Here is a 22,901-nt window from a genome sequence, read left to right on the forward strand (position 1 = left end):
GGTTTCTATTTTTGGTTTATGTTGATACCTCTTAATTTGTATTTTTTATTTTTTACTTGTTTTGTACTCTAAAGTTATGGTTTCATCTAACTGTAGGCATATTTATCTGATGTGTCTCCATTATCTGTTGGTGTATTATTTTGTACATTTAAATGTTTTTCCACAATATCTTTGTATAGAATTTATTTATTTTTTTCAGTTTTTATGTATTAAACATATATATAATTTTTTTCTGTACTTTTAAGAAGAGTTTTCTGTGTAACGGGTGAGGTGTGCCTGTGGAATTTTCCAGACTTATGGCTAAGTCGCTCAGCTTTATTGTTATTCTGAGGTTTTCAATTAGACAAGTTATCTGAAATAATGTGGCATGTCCATAATCATCTACCATTAAAGAAAGCATATAGACAATTGTGTCCTGGTACCAAATGACTGGAGAAGTAGAATTGACTTGTTTGAACTATATACCCAACATTTTATAGTATTTGCATAAAAAATTAAGCAAGGGAATATGTTAAACCAACGATTTCTTTTAGAAATCAACATAAAATTGTCCAGTAATGAATAGTATGACAGAAAGCAACTTTTAAAGATACTAAACTGAATCCAGCCTCTAGTACTTCTGTGTGTGTGTGTGTGTGTGTGTGTGTGTGCGCGCGCGCGAGAACATAAGGCGTTAATCTATCTGCTATACATACAGGTTAATAATGTCCTCATGCTTTCATATAATGTTGGGATACATCAAACAATTTTTCCTTTGATATAGAAGGAATCGATCAGAGAAAAGTTTGAGAAAGAAATGAAAAAACATGAGATAAACATTTAATTTTTTTTCCGTGAAACCAATCTACCATCAATACTTTTTATTACTTTGAGTAATTTGTATGCTGTTGGAATGTTATTTTGATTGCACATCATTTGGGTTAAAAACTGCATTTCCACAATTCACATTTTGAGAGTAATTGTGTGTTCTTCCGCTTGAGCCATTTCTTTACAAATGTACAATAGTCATTATGGAAAAAATGTATTAAAAAGAAAACTGACAATAAAGTAAAAAAAAAATTATGTTAAGTATTCAGTTCCTTGATATACAAACAAAAATTTATTTTTTGAGAAAGTGGGAAAAATATTTATTACTCTCATTCTCTCTATATCATCTTGATAATGTCAACAGAGTATGGCACTAAACAGAGGATATATTTGATGTAGCAAAGTTAGTAGGCCTATGAATTCTATTTCTCAGAGGTATTCTTTTTTAATTTTTACTTTTTTCAATTATAGTTGACATACAATATTATATTAGTTTCAAGTGTACAACACAGTGATTAAACATTTATATAACTTATGAAGTGATCACCCTAATAAATCCAGTAACCATCTGACACCATACACTGTTGTTACCATACTACTGACAATATTCTCCATGCTGTACTCTACATCCCCATGACTATTTTGTAACTATCAATTTGTACCTCATAAACTCCTCCCCCCTTCACCCATCCTCCTACTCCCCAATCCAACAACCATTAAAATGCCTTCTGTATTCTATGAGCTTGTTTCTGTTCTTTGTTTATCCTATTCTCTAGATTCCACATATGACATTTGTCTTTCTCTGTCTGACTAACTCTACTTAGCATAAAACCCTCTAAGTTCATCTAGGTTGTTGCAGATGGCAAGATTTCATTCTTTTTTATGCCTGAGTCATATTACTTTGTGTGTGTGTGTGTGTGTGTGTGTGTGTGTGTGTGTGTGTGTGTATATACACATGTATATATATATATATATAAATACCACCTCTTCTTTATTCATTCATTCATTGATAGACACCCAGGGTGCCTCCATATTTCTACTTCTATAAATAATGCTTCCAATGAACACATGGATTCACATGTCCTTTCAAAGTAGTGTTTTGGGCTTTTTTCAGATAAATATCCAGAAGTGGGATAACTGGGTCTCTTTTTGTTTCTTGTTACAGCTTTTGTTTTAAAGTCTATTTTGTCTGGTATAAGTACTGCTACCCCAGATTTTTGTTTGTTTGTTTGTTTCCATTTTCAAGAAATATTATTTTTACATTCTTTTACTTTTGATCTGTGTGTGTCTTTTGATCTGAAGTGAGTTTCTCGTAGGCAGCATATGTAAGGGTCTTGTTTCTTATCTGTTCAGCCACCCTATCGTTTGATTGGAGCACTTAATCTACTTACATTTACATTTACATTTAAAGTAACTGTTGATAGATATATAGTTATTGCTATTCTATTATTCATATTTTTGGTACATATATATATATTTTTTTTCTTTTTAAAGAAGTTCCTCCTGCATTTTCTGTAATACTGGCTTGGTAATGATGAACTCCTTTAGCTTCTTCTTGTCTGGGAAGCTCTTTATCTGTCCTTTGATTTTAAATGATAGCTTTGCTGGGTAGAGTAATCTTGGCTGTAGGTCTTTACTTTTCATCACTTTGAATATTTGCTGCTAATCCCTTCTGGCCTGCAAAGTTTCTCTTGAGAAATCAGCTGTCAGTCTTATGGAAGCTCCCTTGGAGGTAACTAGCTACTTTTCTCTTGTTGCTTTTAAGATTCTCTCTTTGTCTTTAACCTTTGGCATTTGAATTATGATGTGTCTTGGTGTAGGCTTCTTTGGGTTCATCTTGTTTAGGACTCTCTATGCTTCCTGGGATTGTATGTCATTTTCCTTCACCAGGTTAGGGAAGTTTTCAGTCATTATTTCTTGAAATAGGTTTTCAATTCCTTGCTCTTTCTCTTCTCCTTCTGGTATCCCTATGATGTGAATGTTGCTACACTTAATGTTGTCCCAGAGGCTCCTTAAACTATCCTCATTTTTTTGGATTTTTTTTTTTGGTTGTTGCTATTCTGATTGGGTGTTTTCTGCTACCTTATCTTCTAAATCTCTGATTTGATCCTCCATTTCATCTAATCTACTGTTAATTCCTCCTGAGGTATTCTTCATTTCAGTTATTGTATTCTTCATTTCTGACTAGTTGTTTTTATGTTTTCTATTTTGACTTTTACATTTTCTATCTCTTTGTTAAAGTTCTCACTGAGTTCATCTATTTTTCCCCTAAGTTCATTGAGCATCTTTATAACAAGTGTTTTGAACTCTGCATCTGGTAGATTGCTTGTCTCCGTTTTGTTTAGTTCTTTTTGGATCTTTGTTCTGTTCTTTCATTTGGGACATGTTTCTTTGTCTTCTCATTTAGGTGGCCTACTTGTGTTTGTTTCTATGTATTACGTAAGGCTGCTACTTCTCCTGGTCTTCGTGAAGTGGCTTTATGTAGTATTTGTGCTGCGGATCCCAGTGGCACAGTCTTCCCTGGTTATCTGAGCCGTGTGCTCCAGGTATGTTCCTTGTATGAGCTGTGTGTGCCCTCCTGTTCTAGTTGAGCCTTGGTTGCTGTTTGCTCATCAATAGGAAAAATTAACCCTTGGGCTAATTGGTTGAGATGACTGGCTGTGACCAGTAGAGGAGCCGTTGTCCAAGGGCTGACTCTAGAGCAAGATTCACTTTAGCCACCTTTGGTGCTTGTCTTGTCTACCCTTTGGGTGTGTCATCCTCAGATGAGACCCTGGGTGGTGCCCTGGCTTAGATTGAAGCAGGCCACCAGGAATGCAGGCCAGGACTTCCTGGGAGGAGCCCTGCTATATGTTGTGAGGAAGTTAGCACAGCATTTACCTACTCCACCATCTTGACCAGAAGCCTCATCAGAGGTATTCTTCGAAGAAAGATTCTGGGATAGTTGGTCTTGCTTGTGTCAATTTTGAGTTTTCTGCTGTCGCTAGTCACTGATGAGCTGTCAATACCTTTCCATAATGAGTTCCAAGTGTCATTTGCCACATAAGTGGCAATAATTTCAGTATTACTCAAACAAGTATCTTTCTTAATTTGTGCAAAAAATATAACCTTTATAGACTAAACTAAAATTAATATATTACATTTTATTCTGTTTATTTCTTTAAATAAAAAATATGTTTTTATTAATTGTTGTTTTCTGATCATGAAAATATACTCATTGTAATCGGTTATCTTCTTTTTTGGTGAATATTTAAGATATTCTTAATATGAATGAGAAAAAGTCAAATTGAAAGGAGACTTAAGTAGTCTCTTAGAAATACAACTTTCTTGAAATTCTCATGATACTGGTGCCGACAAGTGAATTTAAGTACAAACGTTCCTTTGCCATGCAGTTACCTCATAAGTCTAGTGTAATAATTTAGTAAGATCTACACTAATTAAACACTCCATTCCCAACGAGACCAAATGTCATGTCAGGCAAAAACTAAAAGATTCTTTCTGGTTTATTGTAATCTAATTATATGCTGTTTTAAAGACTTTTTTCTTTAGCAGTGGTTTTGAATAACCCACAATTTTTCTCACATTGTTCTTCTAGATTGTTTTATATCCCCTTTAAGAAATAAGAGTTATGATGTCTAATTTAGAAAAATATTGTTCGAAGTTTAAATCTTTTTTATAAAGAATTACATAGGAGATATAAAACCATTCGTTATAGCAGAATCTTGATATTAAGTAATCACTAAAACTTTATTCAGAAAGAGGAATTGAATATAAAGTAGATTGTTATAGTTGCCTATTGTCATGTAATGAACAATCACAAAATTTACTAGCTTAAAATATTAAGAACTTATTTTCTTATTATGGTTCTGTGGATTGTCAGCCAGGACTGCAATCATCTGAAGTCTTGAATTGGTTTGACGTGCAAGATGGATCACTTACATGGCTGGTAATTGAGCTAGTTGTCATCTAGTGCTTGTACACATAGGTTCTTCATGCATACATGTGTTCTTCTTGGGATTCTCACAGCATGGCAGCTGGGTTCTAAGATGGAATGTCCCAAATGTGAGCATTCCAAGAGACCCATATCCAATAACTTTTATTTATATTTTAATCACATATCTTAATTTCTTATGAAATTAAGATGATTGAAAGAATGAATGCTATTGAAGATGGAGAAACCAAAAACTCTGAAGATAGAGTTATGGGTAGTTGTCCATATGAAAATAAGCTTATATATGAGAATGGAAGAAATGAGAATTAAAAGGATGTAAGTCAGCTGAAGATTCACAAAGCTTTTGTACTCTAAGAGTTTTACTGTTTAACTTCTAAGCATAGCTAAAAGACTTCTAAAAATATTGTTTTAACCTAGCATACAATCTTTGTTATTCCTTAATAATTGCTCTGTGGCCTCAGCATGACATCACATACCTTGATTCCATCCTTTATTTTTACTCAATTATGGCTTTACATGTCTTTTGCAAACTAGCTTAGACTTTATGAATCAATATAATACTTCAATGATTTCTTGACAATACACCTAATTTCCTGGCTATCATTTTTTAGTACCATTTTCTGCATCAAAGCAACAATGAACTTTTCTTGTCACAAAGGAAGACATACAAGCATGCATAATGTAGCATTCAAAAATCTGTTTTCTTCAACATGAACTGGGCTTCATTTCTATGGAGAAGGTTACCTTATATATTAATAAGCTTCCTGTTTCTTCTCTCAGTAACTATTTTAAACTTTTACTGTATTAACAGCAAACCATTTATGTTTCATAACTTCCAGAAAAATATTACATCTTACAATACATAAAACAGAACAGGCTATCTGACCTCATATCTGTGTCTGATATGACTCTTGTGACTCTGAGACACAGAGTCTCAGAATGAGATGGGAATCTCATTCCAGTCAAGTAAAATCCTTTGATCTAGATCCAAACCCTTTCTTTCTCCTCTAAGACCTAGATTTTTCATTTATTTATTTACTTACTTACTTACTTACTTACTTACTTTTACTAGATTTCTCTTTTTGTATCAACTAAACTACTTTCTTTTCTCTCAAAAAGTTTCCGGTAGTAGCCCATTTTCTTCAGGCTCATACTGGACTCTATAAATAACCTGAAGTTCAATAACCATCCATTTGCATATAACTCTCTAATTTATCTCTCTCTCTTGAATCTCTCTTCTTATTTCCAACTCATATATGACTGCTTATTGGGCATTTATACTTTGATTCTACTAGCATCTCAAACTCAAAATATCCTAAGCCTATCCTACATAACTTGCAACCTTCTTTCCAAATCCATTCATAATTTTTATTTCCTCTTCTCAGAGATTAGCAACATCCCCTAACAAGCAGTGGAGTTCAGAAATCTTGGAGTCATTCTTGATTGCTTAATCTTACCCCCATCTCCAAATGAATTAATAACCAAAGCCCAATGTTTCTGCCTCCACATGTGTGTGTGTGTGTGTGTGTGTGTGTATACACACACATACATATATATATATATATATATATATATATATACATACATACATATATGTGTGTATATCTATATATATATACATATATCTAAAAAATATTTGTTATATACTTTTCAAACATACTTCCACATCTTTCGTTTAGGTCTCCGTTATTAGTTGCCTTCTGAAATTTTCTATTTTTTCTGCCTCTGACCTTATTTGCCTTCAATCTATCTTCTACGTGCTAGAGGATCTTAAAAGTCAATCTTTTGAATAATATAAAAGTTATATTTGAATAATATAAAAGAGGTATGTCACATAAATCTCCTTTTCCTAACATTTTCTTTCTTGAAAAGTTTCTGGAACTTTGGGTTGATAGGTAAAGATTATGTAGTTTGATGAGTGGCAATATCAGTGAGATTTTTGTCAGAGTTGATTGGGATGATTTAAATGGAAAAGGATTTTAAAAATAAATTTCAAATCTACTTCTAAACCATGAAACAGTAAACATTCATTCTTCTCTTATTCCTTAAACTGGAATCAGTACAAAAGTCAATAACTCAATAACTTAGGAATCAATTGCCTAAATATGGACAATAAATACCATTGATTGTATTGATTTATGCTATATCGAGAATTTTCTTTAAGCAGATGACCAGAGGACTGTTCCACAATGTGGTAAAAATAGTTTTGTTATGGAGCCATCTTTATTGAACTAGAAATAAACTTTACTGATCCAGGTTTTAGCATCAGTCTTAAGAGAAAACACACTTGCTTTAGCAAAAAAACAAAAAAACACTGTGTTTCATTGTCAAAACCCTGAGAACTTCTATGAGAGAGAAAGACGACGTGGTTATGTGAACATTGGAAAAGCACCTTAAATTATGGGAATGGCCCCAATTTCTGACTAACAGATTAGTGATTTTGTTTAACTTATATTTTCAGCCATGTGTAAGTCAGACTGCCTTTTCCTTCCTATGGGATCCAAGACTATATCTAGTAAACAACAACAAAAAATTTCACTGAGAAAAGTTGGAAATTATTTAATGCTTTCTTTTTTTCTTCTTTCCTTTCTATTATTTTCCTTCTTAATCTTCTTCTCTCCACCCCCATCCTTTTTTCTTCCCTTCTTCTTCTCCTTTTGTCCTCCCTCTTCCTTCCTTCTCTTTTTTTCTTTTTAATCAACTACTAATAGATACAGCCATAGAATGTGTAGGCACTAAAAGCCTTTCTTATTTAAATCAAGACTATAATTTTACCAACATTATGTAGATGTAATCTAGGAGTTGGGATGATACTAGATTTTTTAACAATGAGGATTTCTGCCTTTATCATTTGTCAAGTTTTTAACCCTCTCATTTGGCATAATTTCTGTTTCTCATTTGAGTACTAAACCCAAGAAATTAATTATTTATTGCAAAATGTTTTCTGTAAATGCTCTATCTTTGCTTTTTTCTAAAGATCAACAACAAATTTCTGTTTCAAAACAACACACTAATATTGGGATTCTTTTAGATCATATTGGTCCTATAAATTTAATTAATAAAAAACAGACTTCATTTTAATACCTGTTTAAACCATTTAAGTAGCATTGAGAGAATATATGATAGTTTTTAGGAATGGTACAGATTACAATAATCTGCCTACACCTATTGGTTTAGTGAAGCCAGAAATGTTTCTGTAAGAGGGAAAGAGTATAGTGAGAAGACCACCTATAAGGAAGGAAGAAAAGAAATCATGAATAACATCAAAGTATGTGGTACTTAGGTAGCTTTCTTGGTTTTCCTTCTACCTCCTTCTTTTCTGATTTATATTGTATTCTTTTTTCATAGATCTGTACTTCTATATTTATTTTTCTCTATTTACTTCTAAATTTCTCTATTTGCTCAATAAAAAGACAATGCAAGTGTCCTGAGTCTGAGGGGAGGGAGTAAGTTTATGTCAGATCCTTTCAAAATGAAAACAATCTGTAGAAGTCTTAAATTGTGACCTCTACACAGAAAGAGAATGAAAAGTAGCCAAATCTTCACATGAGAGAGATGTTAGACTATTTTCCACTGTCAACCCCATCTGTTTTATGTGAAGTAAGCAGATATTCTGTACAAGAGTTCAAAAAAAAAAAAAATGATTCTAATAGTGAATATATTTTCCCAATAGTCTTAAAATTGAAATAATAGAAGTGTCAAGATACACTCTACGTTTTCACTGTATCAAATTCATATATGGAGCATAAACTTGCAAATAACACATCTGTAATAATTTTGAGTTTTCCAAGGGCTTTCACAAACAAATGAAAAGGCAAAATCCATTGGTTAGTGTACTGTGTAAATCCCTTAACTCTTGGAACTCATAAAATAGAAATGATAAATCATCTACTTTATACAATTGTTTTGATTATTGAGATAAAATTTAAGAAATTTCTTTGAATCCTCTAAGCTTTAACACAGCTCTCAAATATTATGTTTGATAATATCCCATTTGGAATTAATTATGTCCTCAAATCTTGACCTACGCATTTTAGTCATTCTAATTCTTTGCATTCTCACCCTGTTTGCATATTTTATAAAGACAGAATATTACAGCGAGAGATTCTTTCCACTCACTACTTTCATTGAGAAATGGGCCTTAGGGTCAGCTACACCTTAGTTTTCATTTTGATTGAGTCCTAGTTCCACTGGGTCTTAGTAGTATGACCAGGAGATTTTCAACTTTTGAATTTATAAAATAGAGATAATACTACAGTCCACAAAACAGATTTATTGTGTCTCATGAGTGAAATAATATATGTCAAAGACTGGTACAGTGGCCAATATATAAGCTCCCAAAGCCCCTTTGCACAATTTTTTATTTGTCCCTTAAAAAACATAAATAAATAAATAAATGAATGAATGAATGAATGAATGATCCTAGTACCTTGCTTGGAGTCTGAAGCTTTATCATTATTATTTCCTTCAGCATCCTTGCCCCATTTCCCTTCTGTCGCACCTACCTGGAAAAAAATCACAAACCTAAATAAACCCAGCTGGCTACCTTCCCCTTGTTCATGTCCCAGCTGATAAGTACTACTGGAATAAAAATTACAGAATATCCCAAATTTGCCTTATAAAATTCATGGCCTCGACCTCGACAGGGTCACAGTGCCAAGAGGCGCTTTCTAAGATTCCCTCTTACCTTCCTCTTCCATTCCCACAACAGCAATTTCAAACTTTTCTTACTTTGTTTAAACTTTCTTCTCCGCTGCCTCAATCTCCAACCTGAGCATAAGACTTCACGAGAAATAGAGAAGCCATTTCCTACCTTTTCTGTGTTCACTCTCTGTCTGTCTTCTTTCTCTCCCCTTGTTACAGAGAGACGCTCCCCTTTTCATCTAAAGCTAAGCTTTCTCCTGGGTTTTGGATCCCAATCCATCTTGACTGATTAGAGATCTTTACCTAGTTCCTATTTCCTCTCTTAAATCTGTAACTGCTGACTACCTATCGATTCCTTGTCACCATTATTTAAAAATATTTAAATCTAAAGCCCTCCCTGGATCTGACATTTTCTTCTAGCTCTACTTGCTCTATTTCTCTTCCTTTTCACAGGCAGACTTCTTGAAGGAGTTGTTCACATCTATTTCCTCACTTTCTCACCTCCCACTTACTTTTCAGCTTACTGTTCTCTGGCTTCCACATGAACTCTATGGAAATTACTCTCACCAAGATGATAGACAACCTACTTGTTGCAAAATCAACAGATAGGCAGTTTTTAAAATATTCTTTGCTGACCTGTGCTGACCTTAGTGTAATACATTCTACTATTACTTTCATTGCACATAGCTCTCCCCCGCCCCTTTAAAAAAAAAAAAAATCTGCTTTTCTGGATGTTTCTTCTTTTTATCTTTATAGACTCCTCTTCATTCCATCTCCTCTCTGGAGTTTCTTTCACTCCTTGATTCCAGCTTTAAGAGTTATTCTTAAATCTATATTTGTACCTGACATTGCTTTCCTGAATGCTAGACTCATATATTTAATGGCCTTCTAGACATGCCTTTTTGACACATTCCACATATCTCTGGTCTAATGTAGTAATCCATACCTTGAAAAACAAAACAAATTTAAAAACAAACAGACAAACCAATCTCTTTCTTATCCCCTGTTCCATGTTCCGGTTAATTTTTCAGATAGTTGCCAAAGCTGTAAATCATTACCCTTGCCTCCTCCTTCTCTTCTACCACCTATCTTTTATTACTTCATTAATCTCTAAATCCCAAAGCTCAATCTCCTTTACATTCCTCAAATAACTACTTACACTTATCCTCATTTTAGCTTCCTAATTCATGCCTCAGCATCTCTTTCTTTCTTTGATTAGTAAAATATTCTCTTAATTAGTCTTCTTCCATGGAAACTTGCTTTCTCCCTCTATCTCTTCTTCATACAGTAGCCAGCTTGATGTTTCTAAAATGTAGATCTGATTATGTTACTCTGCAGCTTAAAACCTTTTAATAGCTTCCCATTGAAGAATATCCAAATATTAGCAAAGCCTGCAAGGCCCTTTGGAAACTTTTAGCTGCTCAGCTTTATCCATTTCTTCGTTAATATAACAAATGAATATTGAATGCTCACTAAGTTCCAAGTACTATTCAGCAGTGAAAAAACAAAAAATGTTCCTCACCTTTTGGAATTTATGTAGTCTTCTCATTTCATCCTTTATCTTCTGATTCCACCTATGCAGAACTATTATCAGTTGTTTAATAGAAGATACTGTCTTTCCTAGCTTAGAGAGACCTATACAGGTATTCTTTCAGTGAGTGTCTGTTTCATCAACATCCTTCCCTCTGACTGATTGCCATATATAATGTAGATAGTATTCTATACTATCATTAAGTTTGAAAACTATAATTTCATTTATTTTTTTAAATAGAGCATAGCAATTGGCTAATTCAATAATCATATCTATATATATTTCTTCATTGTAACAGTTTGCATTCATAATTTAAAAATATATTTAAAATGACAAATCTTTGGGTTCAGTTTACAAGTCTTTTTTTTTTTTTCTGGGAGTTTATAAGGCTGTTGCGTATTCTATGCAAAAGAAGTTGCAAGCTTAAATGTAGGATTGATTTGAGAGGTCTAAATCAGCATGGTTTTACTGAATATGGCAAGAAATGGAAAGAGGGGAGTTTAGGTTAACTTCAAGATTTCTGGTTTGGGTAGAGGAGGTAACATATATGGAGATGAGGATTTTGATGGATTGATGATAAGTTTTAGAAACCACAACGCCTCTAACAGCAAGAGTTTGATGAGTCCTGAAATGAGCAAAATAGTTTGAGTTGAATAAGATATTAATAGAACTATAGAGTAGTTAAAATACTCAGAAAAAGTATCTAATAATAAGAGCAAAATATTTAAGTTTCCCTAAAGAATCATTAAATTATAATAGAAAATCCATAATGTTTTTCTCCTACTTATTTTAAAATATAGAAACTAAGCAGTTAAAATCAGCTTTTATTAATTTCTAAGAGTTAATTTTAGCATCATCTCCTAATATTCTCTACTCTCATTCTCATATAAGAAATAGAAATTTTGTATTGATCTGTGTTGTTTAACTTTTAAAATGTTTTATTTTTTTTTATCTGTTGAAAATTAAGAAAGAAAAATACAAACTTCCCAGGTTATAAATAAGAGAATGAAGACTTTTGTAATGCTTAAATCTTATATGAATTTGTTAGAGCATCCCTATTTTATAAAGTTCAGCAGAATCCTCAGATTTAAAGATATTATTTCTCTTAGAAGTGTAGAATAGATTTGGGGATTCTAGACATGAAGGTGACTACTACTGGTAGCATTTATAGCCTGTAAGCTTTCAGAAAAGCAATCCTGTATGGTTTGGTTCTGCTGGTGAAAAGGGGACAAAGCAGAGGGATCCATTGTTTACCTGCTTTATCTTTAGAGTACCCTCTCCCCAACATATTCTTAACATTATAGCTCTATATTACACATTAAAAGTAACAAAGGGACTTTAACAAGCATTTTAAAAAGTCTTCAACAAGTTTCTATTTACCAGTTGAATAATTCCATTGAAAGCTCTTAGGATTTGACAGTATAGCTTATAAATTTTCACCACTGATATTCTGGTGTCTGTGAGGTACTGAATTCTATTGTTAAAATTATTATGTTACATATAACATATTCTATAGCAATTGGCTAACTTAATAATCTTAACTCTATATTTCTTCATTGTAACAATTTTCATTAATAATTTAAAAAGATATTTAAATGACAATAAATAGAAAGTATACCAATAACTTATTTAATGGCTGTTAGAATTGTCACTGACTACCTAAGACTGTTCCACTGTCTGCTTAAAAGATTTTTTTTAGGTCTGCAAGTTTTTAAATTACAGCAAAAATAGATTGCTACTTTCCTGAGTCTAGGAGTTTTCAAATTGTATTTTTATGCCATATGTTTGTTTTTTTAAAAAAGAAAACCTCCTCATAATTATGTGCTTTTCAAATGCCTTTTTCATTATGTAAATGCTTTTAAATTATGAGCTTACAGAGAAAAGTGAGAATTGAAACACGTTGAGTTGTTTTAAAGATTGCATATTTCTTAGAATATCTCAAAATAAGAACTTCAGATGTGTGTGGCATAGTGGTTTATGAATGGTTGGCAAAAAGTTACTATTTACTACACCAGTGGGAAGTGTAAAAGGAAAAGCAGTTCTACATTGTGTGGGTTTCTTGGAATAATAGCTACAAACTGTCGTTGTTTGGAATGAGCCAATCAGAGGCTGCACTTGGCGTGTAGCTGATGAGGCTTTCTCCCGTTGGCTGCCCTGCCCTCTGTGTTACAGAGCACTGGCTGGTTTATGAACTCCGCAGTACAAATTAAATGCTCACTAGCTAAAAATTCCAGTGGAAGTTTGTATTAATGGTTAAGAGCATTGTCTGCTTAAAAAATGGAAATTTGGTTTCTCTCTGTACTATTTTCTAATTACATTGTGAAACCATTATTACTGCATGCATTTGACTGGCCTCTATTTTTCAAAGGCTTTTCATATCTATTAACTTGTTTTATCTCCACAGCAACCTAAGGAGGTAGGCCAGGAGGAGGCTGTTACATGAACTGAGATAATGCATGGGAGGTGATTTGTTAATGGCAAAGCCATACAAATTATACCATTACTATGCTTGTTTTATGGAAGAGAAATGGAGGCCAGAGACACTGAACAATCTGCTTCAGATCACATAACACTGGGATGACAGATCTGCGGGTCTGTCAACTGACTTGCACTTAACGTTGTTTATCAGGTTTTTGTACTCACCATTCACTGCTGAAGCTGTAGGCAGTCACCATATAAAGGGACTAGTTTTATAGATGAACAAATATAGGGCTAAAGCACTTCAGCTTGTTCGGAGTTACTCAGTTAGTCATTAAGAAATATGCGCTCAATTTTTTATAAGTATTTTTGGGCTAGAGTCTGCCTGAAAATTGTGGAGTGCAAAGTGCCCCCAGCACTGTGATTAAAGCTATTATAGTATGAAATATTATGACAACCCAGCCAGTCTTGGATCAATGATCCAGGGGGAAAGTTTCTGCATTTCATTAGTAAATTCTGGCTCAACTTTTATTCATTAATTTGGTTCCATGTAACCTCTGTATTAAAACTCCATTAACCATTCTTTTTTTCCTAGTTTCAAAGCCATTACTTACAATAATAGATCAATTGAATTCTTAGAAAAGTCCTGGAATGTGATCATCTATTCCTCCTTTCTAAGCTTTAAGCGTTTCATTGCCCTGTGTTTTCTTTTCTTGTTAGGCAGCTGAGAACATATGCTGAAGAAAAGAGAGAACTATTGTTTCAAGTCTTTGGTTTTTATGCCACTTACTTAACTTTTACTTGCCCTACTCTCTGCTTGACCTCAATTCAGAATACAGGATTGGGAGGGTACACTGGAAGAATATAATAATAATGGATAATAATTATGAAATAGTAGCACAACAGTACTTAGTGTTTACTGAACGCTTTCTTTTTATCACTTCTCAAGTCCTGTTAAAAGCTTTATATGTACAGTCTTGTATAGAGATGTTAAGTAATTAGACCCAAGCTATGCACTAGTTAGTGCTGGTGCCAGAACTTGAATCCACATTGATCCGGCACCAAAGTCTGTGTGTTAACCATTATGCTGTTTCCTCTTCTGGCTCAACTGAAAGTCAAGAAGTTCAGGAAGAATTTGAATAATACAGGTCCCAGTGCATGTTGGGTTCCAGGAAACTCTGATTCATTTTAATAGCCAAGATTTATTTAGAAAAAAATAAATAACCACATGGACAGTTCTCTCCACAAAGAAGTGAAGGAAAGCAAATGAAGGATGAAGGCAAACATCTAACTGGTGTGTCATAGATGCAATTCTGCTTATGTTCAGTGGTGAGGAGGAGCCAAAAATCTCACCATGCGCTAATTGCATGTTTCTTTTAGCAAGTTATGTATGATTTTTGAGCCTCAGTTTTCTTGTTTGTAAGATGAGGCTAAAAATCTTTATATCATAGTTTTTAGTAAGGATTAAACATACATACATGTCCCTGTTCTGATACTTACCTAGTCTGTTCCCAAAGAGGCAAATGTTGGATATGATAATACTATGACTGTAGGTGGCAGGAACCAAGAGCCTAGGACCAAGTAAATCTAACCAAAAGGTTAGTCAAGGAGAGGAAACAGCTGACAGGGAAATAGCTGAAATCCAGACAGTAAACTCTGGATGTTTGAAACCAATCTTTAGTTGGAGTACACCAAATACCTTTCTTATGTCATCAAAGTAATTAGATTGACCCTAGCCAGCCAAGAAAGAACCAAGAATCACATATTTACCAATCAAAGTGGTGAGGTCCTCAGGCAAGAATTTAGAGCTCAGAACGTTACAAGCTGATGAGATTTGCAAACCAGCCTCAGGGATCTAGGTACCTCTAGATTACAGATTTGTAACACCTGCCGAAAAGAGCTCTTGTGAAAAGATCAATTAGCCACTTGTCATGACTTGTTGCATACACTTTTCCCCAAGTACTATTCATTTCCAAAGCACATTGGACATTTAAGTAGATGCCCCTCAGTGGAAAAGAAATAAAAAACTTGAGTTTTAAGATTTCCTGATGGAGGAGGGACACCTGTGTTACGGTCTAAAACAAATGTGGGTCCTTAAACTAGGCTATAGAGGGTCTATATTCTCTTGGACAACTGAAAAAGAAACTTCAGTCTTGTCACCAGACTCCTTAGCCGGATCATGAAGCTATCTAAGGTTATTGTCCTATCCTTGTCTAGAAGGATATAATAGAAGGATAAAATAATGTCCACCAAAGCCATACAGCTAAATTTGGCAAAGCCACACTTTGGACCTAACAGTATCTCTTCAGAGATAGCCACTTAACTATCATTGTATTTCAGTTTAGAGCAACTTTCTCATCTAACACCTAAATCTTTGAGAAAGGAAAACAAAAGGAAAAAAATGTTCTTCTTCCTTATTTTCATAAGTGCTCTCCTTTGTTCATTTCCTGTATATCGAAGTTGCTGCCTATTTTCATGGAGGTGTGGATGAGAAAGGGGCCATATACTAAACCTGACAAGCTTATGAGAGGTCAGTCAGCAAGACAGGCCCTATAAACTCAGAGATCAAAATTAACTACATAGAATGGTCTGAATAAAAATTCCTAAAAGCAGGTCATGGGGGGTAGTCACATCCTAGGCCTGTAGCTTCCTTGACAAAGGTCAGCCTTTACCTTAAGTAAGCCTGTCCATTGTCCTTTTGCATCTACGATAACATAGCTTTGGAATCAGTGTAATCTCGTTTTACTGGACCCCTCAGGGCATACTCACTGCACCAGAATACTAGATCACAGAACTCCCTATTGTTATCTTGTTCTCTGAATACTATCTCTAGGTGCAGTAAATGTTAATTATTAACTAGCCTGTACCCACCAATATAAAAGAAGTATGTGACTCTCTGTTTTACTTTTTATCCAATCCTAGAGATTTCTCCACTTTGCTTTTTCCTGCCCCCTTAATCTACCACCAATTGATTTCATGTAACTCTCTTTATATCTCCTCTTTTTATGCTAATGTATAAAATAAGCTGCAAAACTGGCATTCTCTGAAACATATGCTCAACTTGTTGAAATTTTGCTTCCTGTCAATTGTCAGTTTGGTTTAAATAAACTCATAAAAATTCTCTACATGTTTAGACATTTCTTATGTTGACAGAAGTGGAGCATATTTTATTTTAATTTCTAATTTTCTTTAAGAAAAGATTTTTTCAAATATGTAATAACATGTATTAGTTAAACTATATATTTTAAGACATCAAAAGTGGAAGAGAAATTTTTGACAAGGTTGTTAGAATCTCTTCTGCAATATGCTCTTTATTTATAAAGAACAGAAACCTATTCAAACTAGCTCAAAGAAAATTTTGAGCTTTATTGTAAGTTTCCAATGAATTTCAAAAAAAATTCTAGAAATGAACAGATATTAGACCTTAAGATAGCTGGACTCAAGGCTGTTCTGGTGACTATAACAACAGTTCATGGCTGCCACTCTTCCATAGAATTGTCAACAATCCTGCTTGTCATGTGCTATGGTGTCAGCAAAAATCGCATTTATCATAAGAGACTTTTGCTTTAGCATCAAAACGTAAGCTGAGCCAATTAGATTCACCTCTCAAAAATTTAAACTAAGACATTGATATACAGGAGAAACCATGCTAATCAGTAGCTGAATAGTAACAAGCAGATACAGAGCCAGTATTGAAAACAACCACTAAACTAACAATGAGGCTAGTGAATTTTAATGTCATACTGAAATATAATCTCAGTTCCTTTCTGTGACTTGATTTATGTTCTGTATTGACTTTAAGTGACTTTGTTTGACCTCATAGGGTTTATTTTATAAACAGATATACAAAGAAACCTATTTGTCATCTTAAAAATTTTGTCAGTGGGATACATTGGAAGAGGGGTACAGATTCTTTGCAAATTATATGAAAGTGTAAGACAAGTAGAATACTTCATATTTTTATGCCCCAGTGTTATCAGTTGTAAAAGATGAAACTGAATTCTAGATAATTTTTATTATCCATAAGTGGTGGTAACAACCTTGTTGGCATCCTTCATTCTTCCTTTTTAGATCTTAAATATGATTGAAACATAATTATTGGGCCAAAATAAATCCTCATCACTTAATGATTTTTCAAAATTATCTGTAGTACTGATACAATGCACATGCTAATAGACATTTACTAGGTTATCTTTAGATTACTTCAGGTGTATAGTTCTTACTATTTTTATCACTTCATATCTAAGAACCAAAGATCTATTGATGAGCAGAATTAAAAAGTCAGAGGAAGTGGTTTCTCAAAGAAGACAAATCTAGCAAACTTGTCTATGATCTCTCTGAATTTAAGGTTCTAGATCACATTTTACAATTTATCTTATACTTTAGATAAAGCCCTGCCTTCAAGAGGTTTATACTTTTATAAACCAAATCATTATTATCTCTACTTTTATTTTAATGCACAAATGCATTACTGAATATTAAAGAGTCTATGATAATTTAGTGTTTGTATCTATAATAGGATATCTTCAGAATGCTGAATCTCAACAGATTCAGCTGTGATTATAAAGTATAATTTACTATATGTCTAACAAAATTTCTATAATTTGAAATTTGACTTGAAGTGTTTGGAGAAACCATGGAAATTAAGGTTCAATCAAAGGAACCATCTAAACAATTGCAGAATTTATTTCTGCACCATGTGAGACATAAAATATGGCTAAAAGCTTGAATTTCATTCATGGTATAGAGATAATAATAGTCCCTAGCATACCTAAATATTTGTTACTGTGAGGATTAAATGAGATGACGCAGATACATTTCTTAGAACATTGAAGTTGCATAATAAATTGTAGGTATTGGTCATATGATTTAAAGTGTTAAATAAGAAGATAAAGAGTTAATACAAAAACTAGAAAAACAGGAAATAATTAAGATTATTTTTAGAGTGCAAAATGTGTTGATAGTTATAAAGTTCAAGTAAAGTATTTATCATCATTCCCTTTTGATGTCTAAAATTATACTTTCTTAAAACTGCTTTAGGGCAAAAGTACATGAACTGAAAACAATTGCAAAAAATATGTAAAACCTGAAATAGAAATGTATCTTCAGTCCTGGAAATGTCTAAGGATTGAATAACTAAGATGATGTTTCTGAAATCCAAAGTGAATCAGTAAATTATGATTTGGTAAATTATGCACTAACCACAGTTTAGAAAACATTTTCAATTAGGTATTTAGAAGAGATAAGGGAAATGTAAATCTCAGTACACAATAGATAGAAAACTGAGGCAGTTTACTTAATCTTTGATCTTCCATTTAAAATAACGTTTGTAGAAATCCATATGGGCCTTGCCTTGCACCCTATGAGGATACAATAAAGTCTGTGACCTGCTGGCACCTTGATCTTAGGCTTCCAGCCTCTAGAAGTATGGAAATAAATACCCATTGTTAACTGAAAAAAAAAAAAAAAAAAGTCCACATGATGAGACTGCTTTGTATCTAGAGAGCCACAGAACATGGAGGCCAGCTTTAGGAGGCAACTACTGGTAAACGGCTTGTTAAAAGAGCTGCACCCCCTCCTCAAGAGACATAACTGGTTTTAAGGAGAAAGTTCTTGTACTTTTTATACTTGAATCACCTTGAACTATTTTCTGGCTGGGTAATCAGAAAAAGAAAACATCTTAAGACAGCAGAGTGAGGGGGTGGTCACCTGCTTTGATGGCACCAGCCTGAGGTGCGTCTTCGCTTGACTGCCCAGAGGCCTCTAGCATTTTGTTTTTGAGATTCAGTCTCCTCCTCATCTAAAACATTGGGGTTTGGGCAAGAAGTAGTGGTTTTCAAAGTGGCTTTATGTGACCCTTTACTTAACATAAAATCTTAGGGAGAAGCCAAATAATTAAAAATCAGTGTAAATGCTCTTTTGGAAACAGTGTGTGTGAGAGAGAGAGAGAGTGAGTGTGTACAGGGGAGTGCTGCTTACCTCCCCTCCTCCACAGTTTGGCTTCTCTTTTCTCATAATGGCTCCCTTCTTCCAATGCCTAAAGTCTCTCAGTACAAAGCATAGAACAGTTTTAAGAGAATTTGCAAACACTGCACCTGATGACCTTTGTTGTTCTGAGCACTGTTGTTGACCTTTCAGAAGAATTTAGATAGACCACTTAGAAAAGAAAAACATAAATAGCCATTAACATATTTATTATTTGTAGTGAGAAAAAGTAGAAACAACCTTAGTTAATAACATTATGACAAATTTTAAGTACTTACTTAAACATATTATTAAGGAATTTTTTTCCTTAAAAATTTGAAGAAGTTTGAAGAAAGTAATAAGAGCGACTATATGATCTGGTTCTTGCTGGATGCTACTGGAAAATGACAACGAAAGACAGGAGGTGATTAATCAGTGATTTAAAGTGATATGTGAAAGCCAGAGGATCTTTTATGCAGTGTGTAGAGACTCCCATCTCCAATAACTAGAGGGCAAAAAAGAAAAAAAGAGAAAAAGAAAAAGCTGAGAATCAGACCAGGACCTAATTACAAGGGCAGAAATACTCCAGAGAATTTCATATCCTTAACCCTGGCAAGACTACTCAGAACTGTGTTTGCAAAAGTATTTGACATCTGGGTCAGTGTACTTGGAAATCTTGAATCTCCAGCTCCCTTCGGACACTGGACCTGTAAAAGTAGCCCTTTTTTTTTTTTTCCTGTTAAAGTCTAGCATTTCTCCCTCGCTTTAAGACAATGCAGAGGCCTCTGGCTCACAAGACAATACACACCCTTTCAGGATCTATCCTCATCTCTCCTACTAGCCACCAGAAAAATAACTAGGGACAAGTCACAACATTGCCCTACCAGAGACATGCTGGCACTAAATAGAAAATGCTGCAAGGCTAGCCAATGTGTATCAGTAGGAGCTTGTACATGGGACTGGATTCTGAGGGTGCTGAGTAAAGATGGGGAGGTAGAACGATTTTAAATAAGAGATCAACAATTTGTGAGCATTACCTCATCATCTAAGACTTATTACCCTGTCGCGGACTTTAGAAAACAGTGCTAACATGCTAACATTTCTTGGAAGCTTGAGAAAGTGATGGCTCTCACTAAATAAATTAGAAATGTAGAACTACTGTGGCAGAGAGTGGAACAAGAGATCGAGTGGGTGAGAGAGGTGAACATGCTAGAGAAGGTACACCACGTAAGGCTGGAAAACCCCAGCTCACTGTGGAATAATCTGGAGGAAACTCCACCTACCAAACTAATGAAAAGATGCTCTCATGAGGGGTACCAGGCTGCAAAACTTCTGAGTAGGTCAGTGATGAATGTCTCTTATAGGCCAAGGGTGGCATAGGAGATATCAAGCTTCCTGATAGCAATGGGGATGATGGGTTCCAGAATAATAGAGACCAGATGACAGAACTTAAACAAGAAAAAGTGTAGGTACAATCATTGTAATTGGCAGCTAGGTCTGAAGGACAGCCAGGGGGAGCTGTACTACAGAGAACTATGGAGATATAGAACAAGATATTCCTAGGTGCAAGATAAATGGGCAGCCAATAAGAGTATCGCTCAATTTATAAACTTTATATGCCAAAAGAAATAAAAGATTTATTGGATAGTCACCCGAATAAAACATTATGATTCCTTGTCCAACTTTTAGATCTCATCCTGTTTTTATATACTGAATCATTGACTGAAAGAAAAGCTGGATCCTCATGAGGAAGCGTCTTGTAAAACCTAAGGCCATTTATTCAAGGAAGGGAAATAGTACTCAGATATTTTGAGGATTGTTGGACAAGGGGCTTAGGTTGAGGTTGATACTCTGGGATCCAAAACATCACCAAGATTCCCTCTCTTAAAGAGAGAAGCATATGTAGTTTAGATTAAAAAATGGAATCCCCTGGCCCAGGTCCAGCTCACAGGGTCCACACGTCCATCTGGTAGTTATTTTTTCAAGTCTCCATGTGTATATACAATCAGAGTGGATACACTTAATAGTTAGCAGAATGCTGCCATTGGTTCCTTGCCCTGAGGGGTAAGAGCTAATGTAGGGGAGGCCAAATAGGAGCTCTGAAACAGGCTTCCCTCCCATCCCTGCCCTTACTGCTAGCCAAGATAATAAATTAAAAGAAAAAAAAATTATATCTCAAGAGGAACATCAGAGTGCTGTCTGTGGATCAACAGCTACAGCATCCCCTCAAAGCAGGTAGAAATCAGAACCTGCATATTAACACAATGGCCAGGTGATTTCTATGCACATTCAGGTTGAGGGAGCACTGTCTTTTGTCTATTTCATACAAAGATTCTCTGAGAGAAGGCTCAGAGCATCCTGATTGGTTATCAGGAGGCCATTCTCAGCCGCTTTTCTGCTCTGCTTCAGCCTTACATTCTAACTCCCTGTAAACAGGAACTTCTCAATTTTGTTTACACATTAGATTTACCTGGAAAGTTTCTTAAAAATATTTATATTTGGACCCCACCCCCGATCTATTAAATAAATCTGTTGGGGGGAAGGGAGGGGTTTTAAAAGCCCTCTAGGTATCTAATGGGCAGCCAGTATTGGCAATGTAGATAAAGCAAGAGAGGGAAATAAATGCCAAATGACAGAAGATGATTGTTTTTAGTCACCCTGCCCTGTTGTCAAAAGCTGTAATCTTCAGTTCCATCAGTACCAAATCTGCTGAGTGGTGGTGAAAGGGAGTGAGGTTGAAGTTGGAAATGTGGTTTATCTAGCTAGTATTTAGAGATCGAATCAGTTTAACTTAATTTCCAGTAAAGGGATTATACTCCAAACGACTCAAAGCCAAATTTAAAAGCCCAAACAATCAAATGAGTGCATGTGTACTTTGTTTTGTAAGTGAAAAGCAGGCAGCGTTAGGGGACTGTCTCCATCTAAGGCATGCCTTCCAAGAAGGGTTGAGTGTAAGTAAAACAATCATATGAATTATTTTTTTTCTGGAAATAATCTCTACATAATTAATTTTGGTAGCAATGATTAACATTTCAAGGTCTCTTAATATTTATCAGATTATTTGGAAAGCCAAAATATATCTTGATTATTCCAATTTAATTACAAATTATAAAATAAATAACTGGATGCATCATTGTATCTCAAACCGTGGAATTTTCAACACCATTGCATTTTTTTTAATAGGTTTGAAACTTTGGTGTTGGCTGTCGCCTCCGTTTATGTTTGCTTTGGCCTTTGTTCACACTGAGGTCTTGTGAAATGCCTAAAGTGTGGTGTTGTTTCTAATGGAAAAATCTGTTTGATTTTAGCTATAGCAAAATTAAGAAGAATTTAAAATGTTAAGCTTGTTACTAATATCGATATGATATCCTTTAAATCTATTCAACCCAGTTATTTGTTTTTATTTTTAATATATGGCTCATACTTCTAAAAAAGATAAAGGATAGTTTTCAATAAAACCAAACATACGCACACATACACACCACACCCACTTATCAATACTTTATTATTTTAATTACCCACTGTAGTCTGCAACTCAAACACTTATTTCATCTTTTCCTATCCTTTTGTTTGGCATTTTTAAAA

The 22,901-nt window shown here is 34.3% G+C and overlaps 1 long non-coding RNA gene across 1 annotated transcript in view; it reads left to right on the forward strand.

Annotated features, from left to right (window-relative positions):
* The window catches only part of LOC120594843 (uncharacterized), an 86,866-nt gene that overhangs the window by 30,743 nt on the left and 33,222 nt on the right, over positions 1 to 22,901 (forward strand). The gene's annotated exons all lie outside the window — the stretch shown is intronic.

The sequence above is a fragment of the Pteropus medius genome, unplaced genomic scaffold, assembly GCF_902729225.1.
Source record: "Pteropus medius unplaced genomic scaffold, Ma_sr-lr_union100, whole genome shotgun sequence".
Taxonomy (NCBI): domain Eukaryota; kingdom Metazoa; phylum Chordata; class Mammalia; order Chiroptera; family Pteropodidae; genus Pteropus; species Pteropus medius.